The sequence below is a fragment of the Saimiri boliviensis genome, chromosome 11, assembly GCF_048565385.1.
Source record: "Saimiri boliviensis isolate mSaiBol1 chromosome 11, mSaiBol1.pri, whole genome shotgun sequence".
Lineage (NCBI taxonomy): Eukaryota > Metazoa > Chordata > Mammalia > Primates > Cebidae > Saimiri > Saimiri boliviensis.
The window spans coordinates 97,772,847-97,780,997 of NC_133459.1; the positions used below are offsets into that span (position 1 = coordinate 97,772,847).

General features: G+C 41.3%; 1 pseudogene; it reads left to right on the forward strand.

The window, feature by feature from the left end:
- Positions 1–7,128: 7,128 nt before the first annotated feature.
- On the forward strand, positions 7,129–7,888 carry LOC101033182 (dnaJ homolog subfamily A member 1 pseudogene; annotated as a pseudogene).
- Positions 7,889–8,151: the final 263 nt, after the last annotated feature.

Consider the following 8,151-nt stretch of genomic DNA (forward strand, 5'->3'; position numbering starts at 1 on the left):
ATCTACGTTTGATAGGTGTACCTGAGTGTGATGGTGAAAATGAATCCAAGCTGGAAAACACTCTTCAAGATATTATCCAGGAGAACTTCCCCAACGTAGCAAGGCAGGCCAATATTCAAGTCCAGGAAATACAGAAAACACCACAAAGATATTCCTCAAGAAGAGCAACTGCAAGGCACGTAATCATCAGATTCACCAGGGTTGAAATGAAGGAAAAAATGCTAAAGGCAGCCAGAGAGAAAGATCGGGTTACCCACAAAGGGAAGCCCATCAGACTCACAGCAGATCTCTTGGCAGAAACCCTACAAACCAGAAGAGAGTGGGGGCCGATATTCAACATCCTAAAAGAAAAGAACTTTAAACCTAGAATTTTATATCCAGCCAAACTAAGCTTCATAAGTAAAGGAGAAATAAAGTCTTTTATGAACAAGCAATTGCTGAGAGATTTTGTCAACACCAAGCCTGACTTACAAGAGCTCCTAAAAGAAGCACTAAACATAGAAAGGAACAACCAGTACCAGCCACTGCAAAAACATACCAAATGGTAAAAAGCATAGACACAATGAAGAAACTGTGTCAACTAATGGGCAAAACAACCAGCTAGCATCAAAATGGCAGGATCAAATTCACACATAACAATATTAACCCTAAATGTAAATGGGCTAAATGCCCCCAATCAAAAGACACAGACTGGCAAATTGGATAAAAAGTCAAAAACCATTGGTGTGCTGTATCCAGGAAACCCATCTCACATGCAAGGGCACACATTGGCTCAAAATAAAGGGATGGAGAAAGATTTACCAAGCAAATGGAGAGCAAAAAAAAGCAGGAGTTGCAGTCCTAGTCTCTGATAAAATAGACTTTAAACCAACAAAGATCAAAAGAGACAAAGAAGGGTATTACATAATGGTAGAAAGAATTAAGGCAACAAGAAGAGCTAATGATCCTAAATATATACACACCCAATACAGGAGCACCCAGATACATAAAGCAAGTTCTTAATGACCTACAAAGAGACTTAGACTCCTACACAATAATAGTGGGAGACTTTAATACTCCACTGTCAATATTAGACAGAGCAAAGAGACAGAAAATTAACAAGGATATCCAGGACTTGAAATCAGATGTGGACCAAGCAAACCTAATAGACATCTACAGAACTGTCCACCCTAAATCTACAGAATATACATTCTTCTCAGCACCACATCGCACCTACTCTAAAATTGACCACATAATTGGAAGTAAATCACTCCTCAGCAGATGCAAAAGAAATGAAATCATAACAAACAGTCTCCCAGACCACAGTGCATACAAAGTAGAACTCAGGATTAAAAAAATAACTCAGAACCACACAACTTCATGGAACCTGAACAACTGGCTCTTGAATGTTGACTGGATAAACAATGAAATGAAGGCAGAAATAAAGATGTTCTTCGAAACAAACAAGAACGAAGACACAATGTCCCAGAATCTCTGGGACACATGTAAAGCAGTGTCTAGAGGAAAATTTATAGCAATAAATGCCCTCATGAGAAGCAAAGAAAGATGGAAAATTGACACCCTATCATCAAAATTGAAAGATCTAGAGGAGCAAAATCAAAAAAACTCAAAAGCTAGCAGAAAACAAGAAATAACTAAGATCAAAGCAGAACTGAAGGATATAGAGACAAAAAAAAAAAAACCTTCAAAAACTCAATAAATCCAGGAGATGGTTTTCTGAAAAGATCAACAAAATAGACTGCTAGCCAGGTTAATAAAAAAGAAAAGAGAGAAGAATCAAATAGATGCAATAAAAAACGACAAAGGGGACATCACCACCAATTCCACAGAAATACAAACTACCATCAGAGATGACTACAGACAACTCTATGCACGTAAACCGGTAAACCTGGAAGAAATGGGTAAATTCCTGGACACTCACACCCTTCCAAGTCTAAACGAGAAAGAAGTTGAAACCCTGAATATACCAATAACAAGGGCTGAAGTTGAGGCAGCAATTAATAGCCTACTAACCAAAAAAAGCCCAGGTCCAGATGAGTTCACAGCCGAATTCTACCAGATATACAAAGAGAGGCTGGTACCACTCCTTCTGAAACTATTCCAAACAATCCAAAAAGAGGGAATCCTTCCCAAATCATTTTATGAGAACAACATCATCCTGATACTAAACCCAGCAGAGACTCAACAAAAAAAGAAAACTTCAGGCCAATATCCATGATGAACATAGATGCAAAAATCTTCAATAAAATACTGGCAAACCCATTGCAACAGCACACCAAAAATTTATCGATCACGATCAAATAAGCTTCATCCTGGGGTTGCAAGGCTGGTTCAACATATGCAAGTCTATAAAGATAATCCACCACGTAAATAGAACCAAAGACAAAAACCACAGGACTATCTCAATAGATGCAGAGGAGGCCTTTGACAAAATTCAACAGCCCTTTATGCTAAAAACTCTCAATAAACTAGGTATCAACGGAACATATCTCAAAATAATAAAAGCTATTTATGACAAACCTACAACCAATATCATACTGAATGGGCAAAAACTGGAAGCACTCCCTTTGAAATCTGGCACTGGACAAGGATGCCCTCTCTCACCACTCCTATTCAATACAGTATTGGAAGTTCTAGCCAGAGCAATCAGGCAAGGAAAAAGAAATAAAGGGTATTCCATTAGGAAAGGAGGAAGTCAAATTGCCTCTATTTGCAGATGACATGATTGTATATTTAGAAGACCCCATCATCTCAGCCCAAAATCTCCTGAAACTGATAAGCAACTTCAGCAAAGTCTCAGGATACAAAATCAAAGTGCAGAAGTCACAAGCATTCCTATACACCAATAACAGACTTAAAGAGAGCTAAATCAAAAGTCAATTCCCATTCACAATTGCTACAAAGAGAATAAAATACCTAGGAATACAACTAACAAAAGATGTAAAGGACCTCTTCAAGGAGAACTACAAACCACTGTTCAAGGAAATAAGAGAGGACACAAACAGGTGGAAAAACATTCCATGCTCATGGTTAGGAAGAATCAATATTGTGAAAATGGCCATACTGCCCAAAGTAATTTATAAATTCAATGCTATCCCCATCAATCTACCAATGACCCTCTTCACAGAACTGGAAAAAACCACTTTAAACTTCGTATGGAACCAAAAGAGAGCCCACATAGCCAAGTCAATTCTAAGCAAAAAGAACAAAGCTGGAGGCATCACACTACCTGACTTCAAACTATACTACAGGGCCACAATAATCAAAACAGCATGGTACTGGTACCAAAACAGAGACATAGACCAATGGAACAGAACAGAGGTCTCAGAGGCAATGCCACACATCTACAATGATCTGATCTTTGACAAACCTGACAAAAATAAGCAATGGGGAAAGGATTCCCTGTTTAATAAATGGTGTTGGGAAAACTGGCTAGCCATGTACAGAAAGCAGAAACTGGACCCCTTTCTGACACTTTACACTAAAACTAACTCCAGATGGATTAAAGATCTAAACATAAGACCTAACATCAAAAAAACCCTAGAAGAAAACCTAGGCAAAACCATTCAGGACATAGGCATAGGCAAGGACTTCATGGCTAAAACATCAAAAGCAATAGCAACAAAAGCCAAAATAGACAAATGGGATCTAATTAAACTCAGAGCTTCCATACAGCAAAGGAAACAATCATTAAAGCAAACCGGCAAACAACAGAATGGGAAAAAATGTTTTGCAATCTATTCATCTGACAAAGGGCTAATATCCAGAATCTACAGAGAACTGTAGATTTAGAAAACAGATTTACAAGAAAAAAACAAACAAACCCATTCAAAAGTGGGCAAAGGATATGAACAGACACTTTTCAAAAGAAGACACATATGAGGCCAACAAACATGAAAAAAATGCTCATCATCACTGGCCATTAGAGAAATGCAAATCAAAACCATATTGAGATACCATCTCACACCCGTTAGAATGGCAATCATTAAAAAAATCTGGAGACAACAGATGCTGGAGAGGATGTGGAGAAATAGGAACACTCTTACACTGTTGGTGGGAGTGTAAATTAGTTCAACCATTGTGGATGACAGTGTGGTGATTCCTCAAGGGACTAGAAATAGAAATTCCATTTGACCCAGCAATCCCATTACTGGGTATATATCCAAAGGATTGTAAATCATTCTATTATAAAGGCACATGCACACGAATGTTCATTGTGGCACTGTTTACAATAGCAAAGACCTGGAACCAACCCAAATGCCCATCGATGATAGACTGGACAAGGAAAATGTGGCACATATACACCATGGAATATTATGCAGCCATAAAAAATGATAAGTTCATGTCCTCAGGAGATGCTGATGCTGAAGCTGATAGGAAGACAATGAGGAATCTATACCAGGAGTTTGCAACTGCCACTTGGACACAAGGGAATGGGTGACTTGGTGCTCTGGCAAGTAGATGGATATTATGGTCCTTAAATGATGATTTATGATGTTCCTTAATGGCAGTATACACAGATGGGCTGAGCAAGGATTAGATACAACACAACAGGCTCAGCAAGCTGGTAAATATTGGCCAGGGAAAAGTTAGGTACAGGGTGACCTGATTTTCTATAGAACAACATGATGAGGTAAACCAAGTAGAAATCAAGGGTCATAGAGGAGGTAGAACACAAAGCAGGCTTAGCTGCTGCTGCCTATGAGGGATGAGGTCTGCCCACTCCACATGGCCCTGCTCCAGCTGTCTTCCAATTACTGTTGAGAGCCTACTCTCTTGATGATCAATAGGAGCACTATTTGTTACTGCTGTCATTTTTATTATTATTTTAGTACTAGGACATTACAGCACTTTAGCAACAACAACAAAATGCTTCACATGTAGGGGGAAAATTTAGGCAAAAAAAAAGACCTGGTTCCATTAAATAAGATTATGTCCTGAAAACCTAAGCCATTGACAGATCCACAGTGACAGATGCACATCTCCATTTCTATTACCAGTTGTACATAAAGGAAAAAAAAAAAGTACACCCAAAACCACTAAAAAACAGCTTTGCCTCTGGGCAGATCTCAGACAGTCAGGGGTTCCTTTGCTGGATCCAGAACTTGTGGTTGAATTAAAGCTCCCTAAATGCTGACAAAGTCATTCTAGCAGCTAAACATGTGTTTGCATAATTGATCTAACCAAGAGTAAATTAAGAATCCGTGTTTCTAGGATCCACTGCTGAAATGTACTATGGTATGGCCTAGTATGAAAAAAAAATTATTAATCCCAGGAGCTGATAAGGCAAGGGTTTTACCTGATGGCTGAGAACTACAATTTTTAACAGAAGTAATTTCTTCCAGCTGTCTGCCCCTTGTAGAGTTACAGAATTTCCAGCTATTTCAAACGTCTTAGCCCTTGCCCTGCTAAATTGGGCTCAGTCCAGCCCCAATTTCAAGAATGTAAATTTAATATACGGCATACATACCTGGTCAACATGATGAAACCCCATCTCTACTAAAAATATAAAAACTAGCTGGGCATGGTGGCACATACCTGTAGTCCCAGCTACTGGGGAGGCTGAGGCAGGAGAATTGCTTGAACCCAAGAAGTGGAGGTTGCAGTGAGCCAAGATTGCGCCATTGCACTCCAGCCTGGGTAACGAGCAAAACTCCGTCTCATAAAGAAAAAAAAAAAAGCATACGTAATTTGAAGATGGCTGGGTGCAGTGGTGCATGCCTGAAATCCCAGCACTTTGCGAGGTGGAGGCAGGCAGATCGCTTGAGCTCAGAAGTTTGAGACCAACCTGGGCAACATGGCAAAACCCTGGCTCTACAAAACTTTAATTAGGTGGGTGTGGTGGCATGTACCTGTAGTCCCAGCTACTCTAGAGTCTCAGGTGGGAGGATCAACTTGAACCCCAGAAGCGGAGTTTGCAGTGAGCCAAGATCACACTACTGTACTCCAGCCTGAGTGGCAGAGAAAGTCTCTGTCTCAAATACATGTATATATCTATATATATCTATATATATATATATATATATATATATATATATATATATATATATTTCTTTTTCTAACATATATATAATACATATATATACATGAAAAGTATTTGTTACCCATTTTCCCAACATCCTTTAATCTGGTGGCGATTAATTTGAGAAAATGCAAGCCTTAGGATGGAAAAAATCGGCCTCACATTGTGCTCAAAGTCACTTTCGTGTTAGTCTTACCTGGGCTGTTATCATATCCCTCACCTCCAATCTGCAAGCTCTATTGGCTCTATCTCTAAACTCACTCCATTTCCAGCTCCAACCCAACTCCTACCTGTTGCAGGGTTCTTGAGTCACTCTTCTGGCCAGAAACCTCTGTGGCCAGTGGCATCTTTTCTCAAGTTTTGCTCAGGCCCACTGGGCTCATTCCACCCACTTAGCCTGGCACACTGCACTCAGCTCATGCTACCAGCCTGGATCCCACACCTGCCAAGGGAGAGCCAGGCACAGAGTGGTGAAGAGTATATAAGCAAGTGAGCATGGGTACAGACTCTTTGCGGGGCTGCAGCTGGACCAGGTACACAGCAAGCAGCTTCCACAGCTGCCACGGGGAACACAGTGACACCCAGAAGCTTGGAGACTCCAGGAACCACAGGGCCCCAAAGAGGGAGTCAAAGCCCTGGCTCTGGGAGCTCCCGTGTCTGGGCTCCCCAAAGGGCTGCAGCTCTTCTCTCCTTCTCTTTACCTCATCCATGTCCACCATATATTTGTCCTGTAAAGAGCTGAGCACTTCACTTAGGCAGAACACACCACCGCCCTCCTCCATGGCACACAGACCCAACACAAGGCAGAGACACATGGACCCACAGCAGGTGGGGATGCTCCCACGCCATGTGCACACACACAGACCCACATGTGGACAGTGGCACCCTCACATGCTTGGCCTCAATGCAGGCTGTCGTTCTCATCACCCTCATGGTTCTGCTGGCACTCTTCCAGCTCCCTGGGGGATGACCAGGAACCCATCAGAGATGGACCTGGCCAGGAGATATCTGACCACACCCCAACCTCAGGGCTAACATCCATGCTTCTTCCCCACATTTCCTGCTTGCCAGTAAAACCTTCAATAAACATACAAACAAAAAAAGGAATGGTTCAGCAAATTCAGTCTGTGTGCATGGAGTGCCAGGGCCATGGGGAGTGGATCAGTCCTAAAGATAGATGTAAAAGCTGCAATGGAAGGAAGAGAGTTCAAGAGAAGAAGATTCTAGAAGTTCATATTGACAAAGGCATGCAAGATGGCCAGAAGATAACATTCCACGGTGAAGGAGACCAAGAACTGGGACTGGAGCCAGGAGATATTATCACTGCATTAGATCAGAAGGTCTGTGCTGTTTTACTCGACAAGGAGACGACCTTGGCATGGGGATGGACACACAGCTGGTTGAAGCATTGTGTGGCTTCCGGAAGCTGATGTCTACTCCTGACAACTGAACCACAGTCATCACCTCTCACCCAGGTCAGATTGTCAAGCATGGAGATAACAAGTGTATACTAAATGAAGGCATGCCAATTTATCATAGACCATATGAAAAAGGTCACCTAATCACCAAATTTCAGGTAAACTTTCCTGAGAATGGCTTTCTCTCTCCTGATAAACTGTCTTTGCTGGAAAAACTCCTACCGGAGAGGAAGGAGTGGAAGAAACTGATGAGATGGATCAAGTAGAACTGGTGGACTTTAAGCCAAATCAGGAAAGACAGTGCCATTACAATGGAGAAGCATATGAGGATGATGACGATCACCCCAGAGTTGGTGTTCAGTGCCAGACCTCTTAATGGGCCAGTGAATAACACTCACTGCTGGCATTTTATGTGCAGTAGTGAATGAGTAAGGACTGTAATCATAATATGCTCACTATTTGCTCCTGCTTTTGTTTTAATATTTTGTTTTAATTTAACTATACTAGTGCTTTAAAAAGTTAAATGAAGATTAAACACAAATATAAAAGCTCAAAAAAAAAAATCCTAATCCTCTCTGTAGCTGGTCATTCTGACATCTGCTCAGCTCTGGCTGAGCCCAGGGCTTTTATGGGCCTCAGTGGGGAGTAAGTGCATGCTGATTGGTCCCTGAGCAGCCATGGGCAAGTCTGGAAGAGGCACCACAAGTTCCC